This window comes from Cyanistes caeruleus, chromosome 2 (assembly GCF_971803275.1).
Source record: "Cyanistes caeruleus chromosome 2, bCyaCae1.hap1.1, whole genome shotgun sequence".
Classification (NCBI taxonomy): domain Eukaryota; kingdom Metazoa; phylum Chordata; class Aves; order Passeriformes; family Paridae; genus Cyanistes; species Cyanistes caeruleus.
In genome coordinates, this window is record NC_141702.1 from 118,961,533 (window position 1) to 118,972,589 (window position 11,057).

At 39.4% G+C, this 11,057-nt stretch overlaps 1 long non-coding RNA gene across 1 annotated transcript; it reads right to left on the reverse strand.

The window, feature by feature from the left end:
- Positions 1 to 3,665: 3,665 nt before the first annotated feature.
- LOC147655171 (uncharacterized) lies at positions 3,666 to 5,498 on the reverse strand. The gene is made up of 2 exons (XR_015282477.1): positions 5,449 to 5,498; positions 3,666 to 4,661 (listed from the first exon to the last, which is right to left on the reverse strand). It is a non-coding gene; the product is annotated as an uncharacterized LOC147655171 (long non-coding RNA).
- Between the last annotated feature and the right edge of the window lie 5,559 nt (positions 5,499 to 11,057).

The following is an 11,057-nucleotide window of genomic DNA, read 5'->3' on the forward strand; positions in this document are numbered from 1 at the left end:
CGCAGCCAAGGTAAACGTTACCCACACAGCAGAGGAGCCTGAGTGTGCTAACATCTGAGAGGGGCTATGTGTGCTGTGAAGTATGCTAGGAATGTATGGATAAGGAGCACCACAGCCAAAGAAAAGACCATTCCAGATGAATTTCAAGTCCTAGGATTGGGTGGGAAGATGCAAATCTATACCTCAGCGTTCCAAAACTGAGGTGACTTTAAAATATCTTGAAACCATTTTGGTTTGCTTTGTGTCCTGACTGTGAAAAAAGAGGTATGGAAGATTTGTAGGGGTCTTGTGAAATGAATGTCTTTCTTACAGGCTATAAAAGTAATCTTTGTTTCAAGTCAGCTCTTCCATCCTACCAAGTTTTGACAGGCCACAAATTTGGCCCCATTAAGTAGGTTGGGTGTGGAAATTAGAGGGTTTTATAGCTTGTGATTATTAGAATGGATGATTACACTGGCTGTCACAACCTTCACGTCTCTCTGGAATTTCTAGACCTTTCAACTGTACACACTGTATTAATCAGAAATAGGCATTGTTTTTGGTTTCACAGCAGTTGTGCCCCATATTTTAACATAATTTCGTAATCCAAAAAGAAATCTGTTCAGTCTGTAATGCTGCCCTGCAGAAGGTACTTGTCCCCTACAATTAGATGAATTGGAATGGCTTAATTTTAATTTTCTTTCTATTTCTAAGTTCTCAAGGTTTCCCTCAAGCTATCAATGATCTTGTCATTCTCTAGCTCTCATGTGCTTTGTTCCTTGACTCTATAGTGGAGTTTCACTGTGGCTTTTAAATCTCTTTTTTAATAGCTAAATGCACAAGGGAGCGAGGTTCATTTCTAGTTCTTGCAAGGTATTTATTGTCCCCAGTTATTCTGGACTGTTACAGGCTTATTTTTTTTTTTGGCAAAAGGAAGAGTAAGGCAATTCCAAACACTGTCTCTGAGCACTCCTGCATTTGTTGACTCCTAAACACTGTGATGCTTTTGTATTTATCTAATGCAAGGCTTCAATTTCATCAGTGTTCCTGTGCATCCTTCCTGATTAGGAAAGAGTGAGTGCTCGGTAACTGCCCAGATCACCTCTGATCTCTTTTGAGAATGGCCTCTCTGGAGGATGTTGGCAGCACTGAGCGAAAACTTGGTGTCAGTCCACGGCAGAAAAGTTGCCTTGCCCTGTGGAAACCCTCATGCTCTTATGGCTTTGCTCATCTCCTTTAGCAGTCAGCTGCTGTCAGTGCAGAGAGCCTTAATGGAGCTGTGCCTGGGATTGCTGATGAGCTCCACCAGGGACTCAGCGCAGTTCTCCGAGGAATTGGCTTCCTTTGCTGAGCTCTGTCCTTCTGGAGCCCCACTGCCCTCCGTGACACAGCGGCTGTGTGGCGCTGTAATGCAGCACTCCGAGGCAGAATGGTGGGAAAGTCATTATCATTTCCAGTTGGGAAAGGCAGAACCCAAGTGTCTGAGTGTTAAAAGATTTATGTTCTTTTCATCATCCAGCCTGGGATGTTTTGTACAAGGCCATTTGGGGAAGTTCAAGGGTAACTTGATTTTTAAAGTTTTGTTGTGATGGCAAGGAGAGATCTTTTTCCTGATGGAAAAAGAAAAATTACTGGCATAATAATAGGTTTTTTTTTAAAAATAACTTTTAAGGGAAGGAGGAATTTTATGGATTAGACAAGAGGTCATTTCTTAACAGAGAAAGTATAAAAGCCATCTTTCAAATGAGCTCTGTAGTTGGGGACAAAACAGCTTTATGAGACTATTGCAGGCAATAATCAGGGGATAAAGACACAAGCTGAGCCTCTGAAGAAGGTTCTGGTGACAGTCATCTACCTCCTGGTTCCTGCAGTGAAATCCAGGGAACAGAAGGCAAAAGGACATCCAAGTGTAGTAAGTGGAAAAAGGGTAATAGATATTTTACATCATGGGTTTAAAGGCATTGTAAAAAGAGAAGTAAAAGAATCAGGAAAGAACCTACCTCCTTATATCCTTTTGGGCAGGAATGTTGCAGACTTCCGTACCTTCAAGGAACTTTGTTTTTGGTGTCTTGGGATCATGTTCCATTTCTTTTCCTGAGGGGACCCCAAGATGTATTTTTGAGGTGCAATGGATAAACAAAGTCTTATTTGCGGGTACTCTTTCCAGCTTTAAAGTGAAAACATAGTAATAAATGCAGAATGCATGCAAAACATCTGTCAGAATGTGGCATTATTTCCTCTTTATAGCTCAGAGTGGGCTTTCATTAATTGGTTGTAAAATAAAAATATCAAAAAGCTTGTTCAAAATGCACAGTAAAACCCATAAATGCTTAAAGAAAGGGCTGTGTTTATAAGTGCCATTTTCTTGCTGATATTTGAATGAGTCAAGGAACACAAGCAGGTGAAACAGAAATGTAGGCAAAGTATTGAAAAGTCCAAGCTCAGTGCATTATTCTTCTGCTGCTCTTCAGAGCTTTATTTTTCTGTTAAAGCACACAACAAGCTTTCAAGTTTGGGGCTTTTTATTTTTATAAAACAACTCCTAACTTACAATGTCCTATGGACTGGTATGGGATGGACTGTCCCAAGTGACACACGACGCTCATATATGAAGTCATTTGAAGGTTTTGGAGCTTTGCAAAAGAAGCAAAAAGCTTTGTAGTTTATGCATCAAACTACTGAGGTACAAGTCTTTTGTCTGCAGCAGGCTGAAGATTATGGATTATCAGAAAAAGGAGGGGAAAAAAAAACTGGTAAAGGACTTTTGCAAAAGGAAGCAGTTAAAAGGAGAGTACAAGCCTGTGCTTTTCCTGGTGTGATCACATTAAAGTCACTCCCAGGGTTTAAGTGTAATTCAAACACATCTCAGGTCTCTGCTTCATTGAGGTACCAGAGACAATTACTCTGATGACATAATTAATGAATATTTGGCGGTGTGAGGTAGCAAAAGGAACCAAATAAACTCACTTTTATCAGTATTTATATTTTCATGAAACTTGCATCTGTTTCACAGATGCCTATCCAAGGTATATAATAACCATAAGAATTTGGGTTTTTTCACAGGGCATCTGTATGTGAAGTTTTGTTGTTGTAGTTGGGGTTTTGTTTTGTTTAAATTAAACCACTGGTTTCCAAGAAAAGTAGCAAATCAGAAGCCTTTGGTTCTAAAGCGCATTTGCTTTGTGTTTTTGAAATAGTCAGTGCTATTAGTAGCTCGAGAACAGTGACATATCAGATAATTTCTAGATAACAACAAAAGTGTTCAAAACGTAATTAAAAATTATCTCTTAATTCATGGAAGTGTATCTTCTGTGACAGATATGTAATATTCCAACCCACTACAAACCCAACTTTTTAGATAACATTTAATTTATTTTTTTTTAATCAAGTGAAAATTCTTTCAACTACTTTGCTTTCTTTTCTGGTTTTTACCCCTTGTTAAATTGTCATGTAAGGATTATAATTATTAATGATTTGTCATTTTTCTATAATTCTGAACAAACCCTCTGAGTAAATTGTAACATATAGAACAGAATATCTAGAATAATTTGAATTTAGTTAAGGTTTGCATAACATCTAAAGAATCTGTTCAGTCTAGTATTATGAAAGTTTAATTTATTAAACAAAAGGAAGCTTTCTTGCACAACTTATTCTTGTGAAAGGTTTCAAAGATTCTTCCAAGCATTTATGCCAACAAGACCTTTTTATTATACGTTCACATGATGCTCAGTCACCTGCAAGTTCAGGTTTGAAAATCAGAATTTGTAAATTCTGATCCTAACAGAAATATGGGCTGATGGCACAACTTCTTGCCATGTTCCAATGTCTTATATTTGTTTGTCTAAAGATCTGTGACCATGCCATAAAACTTACTGCCTATTTAGTGGACTTGAGAATTTGAGGAAAAATAGTGCTTCTTGTTGAGTCCTGCCACCTTCATGGGCATGGAGCATCCCAGGCTCTTTGCAGGGGAACAGAATTTCTTGGAGGGGAAGCACAGCTCTAATGCCAGTTCTGCCTTCTAGTCAGAATAAACTCTGAAGACTCCTGAGCTTTTGGGTAACTGCTCAGAGAAGAAAAGATAGGATTTCGTGTATTTATATATAAATATATGTATATATATCAGCCTGGCTTGCCACAATGAAGTATTTAAACTTTTGCTTTGATTACTTTGACTGAAAAAAAAGGAGGAGGAGTGAAATTGATTACCTTCACTTCCTGCTTTTAGCACAGAAACATTGGGGTTTGTGCCCACATAAGCAGCCATGTTTCCTGCCAGTCCCTTGTGGGGCAGAAGTATCTCTGTCTTCACTTTCCATGTGCACATGGAGTCGTGCTCTTCCAGGGCCCTCAGGAAACCAGTATCAAACAGATACTGTGTATGGACAGATGTGTGTATGGACAGCCATAAATGTATGGATCTTCCCTTCCCTGTGTGTCTTTCTGCCAGCATGTTCACCCTCTGCTTCCCTTGCTTTTTCCTTCCCATTGCACTCCCCACCTTGCTTCTCAGTTATTCTTTTTTAGAGCACTCCACTCTCACTTCATTGCAGGAAAGCTCTGCAGCTCCATCTCACGCTGATCATTAATTCTTCTGTAAGTTGGGGTGCTGTGAGATCCAGCTGGGGACAGATGTACTGCTTCTCCTGTGCTCCCACATGTCCCCTGTGGCTGGAGTAGAGCTGCAGGGGTACAGGAATATAGGATTCAGTGCAGGCGTAGGAGCTTTGGAGCAGCAGCAGGAGCAGTGACAGCACTGGCACGTGTTGGCTCTCACCAGGTGTAACACTGCAGCATGAAGGCTTTGCATGTTGTAAAGACAGCAGTAATATGCCTAAGTTTAGGGCTTTACTGAACTTAGAAAGCAAAACACAAATAAAAACTCAGCTGAACAAAAGCTGAGTGTATTAAAGAAGCGTGTTAGTTCCAAGTTCTGTAAAAAAGAAGCTGCTTTGGAATAAATCTGACCTGACAGTGACCTTCAGAATAGACTGATCTTCCCAAAGGAGCTTCCTAATTTGTACCTACAATGAACACATCATCTATATAACCTATTCCTGTATTTGAACTACACCATATTTGTTCCATTATATGATGAAATACAGATGTTTTTCCAGACACACCAGGAAGCTATTTCTAAATCATCTTTTGCCCCACTGCTGACTAAATAAAGTGATTCCAGGCTTTCAAGATTTAAAACAGGTTCCTCTCTAAACAGTTGTTGAGGGTTGCTTTATAGTGCCTGTAACCGCAGAGAGAGTCCTGCTATTTCACAGGATCCTTGCCCAGCACATGTAGAAAATTACAGAGTTAATAGCTAACAGTAACCATTTTCTCCCACAGCTTTCAGAAGCTTTATTCTGTTCTGGAGTGTGCACAGTCCTCATGCTGACAAAGAAATTGAAGCCTGTCCCTTTCTAACCATATGGTCCTTATGTTCTTTCTAGCAAGGCAAAAAACCCCTCTTACATATGCTTGTTTCCCAGGATGGCTTTCACAGGGGCAGCCTTGAAAATCTCAGAGAATGGAGCCACAACACCTCTAAAAAGAAAACTGGGACTAACTTCACCTGTGGGTGGTTACCTAGAGGAACAGAATTCTGTGATTAGCAGAGACTTCTGGCTTTGTGAGCTCTTCTGTCCCTACAGAAATGTGTTGGTGACTTCTTCAGCTGATCATCCCATTATCATTATTTTTTATTTCTTCACCCTTCTGCCTGAGCCACCACGTTGCAATGAAGGGAAGCCTAAAGACAATTTTATGTTGTGTCATTCCGCTTCTCAGGAATATCTTGGTATATCTTGGTGAAATTTGAAAAGCAAATTAGATCACCTGAAGTGTTTAGGCCAGATCTTCTAAACTGCTGTAAAGGGCAGTTGTTCCTTTTAAAAGTACAAAAACTCTCTTCTCTCTCTCTGTCTCTGTGAGCAAAAGGAGCAGTAGAGTGAATTTTCCTGACCTGAATTTGTGCTAATTCTGTACAATTCGTCTATGCCTCCCCATTCTGGGATAAAGCAATGGCTGTCAGTTTTCATGGCTCTGGTGATCTTCCTTTTGGCATTCCAAAATCGTTTGGCCTTATGTGGATGATAGTGATGAGAGGTGAGGAGAGTTAAATCACTAAACTTAAAAAAGACAAAAAGCAAAAGGAGCAAATTTTTGACTTGTAAAGCTTGGTTTTTTGCATACTTTTTATGTGATACATCAGGGAAATAAATGAATGAAATAGTAAAAATCTAATTAGATCAAATCCAAAAGGTTATAGAATGATTTTCAAAGTTTGTTCTCTAAAACAGTGGCAGAAAAAGTCATGCAATAAAGTGATAGCTCCTATCAGGAGTTTCTTAGACTAAATTTTGTACAAGCACAACCTTAAGCAACTCATTTTTGGTGCTAGCCAAGTTTCCTCTTGGAAACAATAGGAATAGGAGTTTTCTCTTCAAGTACATTTTTCACCTGAACTTCTAAGTTAATTCTCCCTGACTACACTGACAGGTTGGAGATCTTTTAAACCACATTTATTATTGAGCCAGTTACTATTCAGAACATTTTCCTGATTAATACACAATGAAACATAAATAGATGTCCTAAACACATAGATAAGATTGTACAAGGTCTTTATTTTTAAATATTTTTTTTTTTTTTGGTGGTAGCATTGTCCCCCCCCCCAAAATTACAGGCATGTTAAAGTGGAAAAGGAGGGGCCCAAGATACTGGACTGTAAATACCTCTTCCAGACTGCCAATTCCAAAGCTCTCAGTACAAACAAATAAATCCCAGTGCATGGAGCATGAACAAATCTTGCCTTTTATATAAAACATAATACTTTCTTAGCTTAAACAGCATTAAAGCTCAAGTTTGCTGTCTCCTGGTAAGGCTGACACCACATGCCCCGAGCTGAGACAGCCCCTCACCAAATCGTTGCAGGGAATAACGAAGCGTATGGTCATCAGCTCCTACCATATTTTCCTCACAACACCATCAGCAAGCAGATGCTTTATGTAATCAGAAATTCCTGCTTACTAACAGAGAAATCACAAATATGACACATTGCCCAACATTTGGGCTTTTTTTTTTTTTCATTATGGGATGGCTACAGGAATTTTAAATACGTTGCATAAAACTAATGAGTGAGTCTGTCTTCTCTAAGTTTCCTGAAAACATTGAATTCTCCCCAGTCACCATTTCCAGGCCTTTTCTCCTGTCTCATTAAGCCAAGAATTCATATGTGTAACTTGCTTTTAAAAAAACTATTTTAATTGTATTTATCCTACATGATACATCTTTGATTTTTTTCCATCACTCATAATATCAAATCAGTTAGTTTCAGAATTCATTTGGGGGACCAAATGCAAACTGCCACCAGGCACAGAGTAGGTTAATATCAGGCATCCTCTTGTACTCTCCAGCTCATTTGGAAGCTGGCCAGTGAGGTGGGAGCCATTGATTTCAGAATACTGATGTTCTGTAGTCTCTTAGGATTGGGGAGTTGGACACTTTCCTATTCAGGGTGACAAATGTTGAATGTTACACACATTTAAACATTGTATAGAACTGTGGTTTGACCCGCTAAGGGTATGCAAGAATAGAAAAAAAAACCCAGTTTATCAGAATTTTATCACTTAGAAAAAGCTGCTTTTCCAAGCATATCTTGAAAAGCCCAGGCAAACGTGACCCTCAGCATATGACTCTAACCTTCCCTTGGGTCTCCATGGCACACACCAAATTTCAAGGCAATTTGAGCAAGTATGTGGATTTTAGAGCACTTAAAGTGTCGACCTTTAAACAGAAATAGGTACTCAAGCTTGGAGAGCCTGCACTCCCTGATAATTAACGGGAGGATTTTGGTTTTAAATTGTATTGTGGGAATGTAAAAGCTCTTTGTTGATATTATTAAAATTGAATTCTTGAGTTATGTCAGATTTAGATTTTGCTCTTCCAGGTCCTAATGAGTAACTAAGCTTAGAATATATCAGAGCAGAGCTCTCCTTAAGGATCTTTACCTCCTATATTCTGGAGCTGTTGGAAAATGCTAAGATGTACTTCATGGTGTTTCACCAGAAATCATTTGCATTTCTTGAAGAAAATGTTTCCAACACATTGTTTTTGTTCCTTTGTTCTCCCACACCCCGCAGCTGGTCAGATGTTGCTGTGTGTTATGGTGGCACCAAGCAGTTCCAGTACAGTCAGGCCCTGACAAGATAATATTGCAAAAGAACCTCAACCCCAAACCAGTAAAAACAAAAGTAGAAATGGAGATAAAAAAAAGATACAATGACAGGAAAAACAGAAACTGCAAGAGAATAGTGGCAGAGTTAGAAGAATTCAGCTCTTTTTTTCATACCTGTGTACCTCAGCATCTTTCCATGGACTCCAGTGCTCTGGAGTCAGAAAGGTTCACTTATTTAATTGATATTCTAGCAGTAATCATATTTCCTTTCCTTACTACGATCTACCAAAATCTTGCACATTTTTCAATCTAGTTTCAAGCCTTCCTGAGAGCTGGGGCAAAGGGTTTAGCAATGCTTCTTTTATCCTGCTCGATCTCACAAATCAGAGATAGCCAGCCGAATTCTGTGGTCCTTTCAAGCACGTGCTGGTTGTAGTCCAAACTGCAAGTAAAGACTTTAAAACACTAGGATGGATGTTTTCTCCAGTTCTGGAGACAGACTCACAGTTGGTGTAAGCAGCCATGAAACTTCTTCTCTGTCACCTACTTCTGTCTCTTTTCGTTGCCAATTGTTCAGCAAACCCCTCTTCTCGAGGGGAGTGCAGTGTGCCTGTATGTGAGATGCTCATGTGACATGAGTAAACTCAAGTTCTCCCTCTGCAGTAGATCTGCTTTTGTTCACTTCTGTTGGACACAGCCCAGCCCTTTCTCACTTCTGCATTTGTCATTGCAGCACTGGTTTATTTTTTTCTTGCCTGTCATTAATACAAATGTGGATGAGTGTGGGGCCACCTCAGAACCTTCTGGCTCCCCAGGAGGCAGCAATATGCCAGGTTGAAATGTGTCAAGTACCTGTCATTCCCCTTTGCTTACAGACCTTCAAGCAGCATCTTTCACTACCTCTGCAGAGGAAACACCTCCTCTGTTTCCTACAAGCTATCCTGAAAAATTATATCTAGTTTCTTGGACAGGGGGACTGTGACACAGATTTATTAAATAATCCTATCAAGTGCTTTTAGGGTGCCATTTTTGTGAGGGTGTTAATATAACAATCACGAATATAGTCTGGGCTGCTTTGGCTTTTTTTTAGAATCCTTGTTGCTTCTTGTTCATCATTTTTGTACTTTATCATAAATTCCCATGTCTTTAATGGTTATTGAAGATGAAAATATGGATTCAAGGTTGCATAGTTAATGCCACAAGTCTCTGTGTGAGTCTATGTGATGATCTGTGTGCACTCATGTAAAAAAATCAAATTTTTAATTTGATTTTATCTCCCTCATCTTACTCAATTCAGGTAGTATTTTACCGTCAGAAACAGCAACAAACCAATAGACAGAAAGTGGTGTCTACTTTCATTTCTCCAGTGAGAGTTCACTGTTCCAGAACGAAAGCAGCAGGTTTTCATTTTTTAAAGGAAGTAAATGTAAACTGAACAAGATACATTTACAGGATTTAATTGAAATTATAGACATTAAAGCCACACATAATCGAAGTGTAGTTAATGTTTTAACATAGTTTATATTATAAATAATTTAACTGAATTCACAAGCAGATTTCTGTGTTAAAACTGCCAAGCCTCAGTAACTCGAGTATTCTTTCATAGTTGTTCTGTGCATGTCTTAGAAGATTTCCTTAGCTTGAAAAGAGCTGTGGAAGGAAAACCCTTCAGCCTGTTGGCTTGACATTGGAGACACAAATTTGAATATCACATCAGACAAGCTAACTTCTTACTGGTCTGTCACCCCTGGCAAGTTCTTTGTCTTCTAAAATGTAGGTGTTTTGGGATGTGGAAAATTACCTTGTCTGTACTTTTCATGGCCATGCGGTATTAAAAGACAGTAAAAGTAGACAACTAACAAGGGAACATCTTTACAAGAGGGCAAAGAAGCATTTAGACCTGTGGGACATGACTCTTTCCCCCTCTCTCTTTTTTTCTCGCACACACACAGCCACACACACAGCCCAAGACGAGAGTGATCAATGCTCCTGCTGGGCCAGGCTCCTGCTGCAATCACAGGCGAGTTCTAACAAAGCAGCAGCAACCGTGGCCTCCTGCAGCAGCTCCTCAGGACAGGGCGAGCACCTTCTCCTAAAATCATGGCTTGTTTGCATCCTAACTGAACAGCATTAAAGGGGGAAATGGGAATTCAGAGCTGCCAGCTACAGCATCTCTGCTAGCAGCTCACCAATAAGGCCCAGTACAGACCCGCAGAGCCTCTGGATAAATTCTATTTTCCAAGGGTTAATTAAGCTGTCTTGAGCTTCTGCATGAAGGGGAACAAACTGGCACTTGCAGCGTTTTCTGAAACCTGCTGTCGACATTACAGTCCCTGCTGCTTTTAGCTGTATCGATCCGATGCCTGACCTGTGAAATCCTTGATGGCTGCTAACACTGGAAGCTTACTGGAGCTTTCCAAGGGAGCTTCAGGACAGCTTGTGTAGTCAAGTACAATTACCTGTCCCTCCAGGAGAGCCAATTAGTTCACAAAGAGCTGGAGCAGAACAAATGTTTTGTGTGTGATTTAGAATCTTTAAAAAAAAAAAAAAAAAGGCAGCTTTGTTCTGTCTCATTCTTTTGTTTCTAATTTTATGATTATTGCTCCGTTCATGACAATCCACACTGCATTTCCTCATGTCTCATAAAGGACTACTTGGGCATGAGAAAACAGATTTATAGTTATTATTTTTTAACAGAAAAAAACCTTATATGCAATGCAAAAACCAGCCTTGGCCATTTTAAATACCATGGAACTAAAAGTAGAATGCTCACATACTGGGTATTTTCAGAGCCTTAGATTAATGTGTTTAAAGCACACAGCATATGTAGATATTTGTGCTGTAATTTTTATAGCACATCTATACATATATGTATATATAGTTATACACAGATCTCACTTTAAATTCT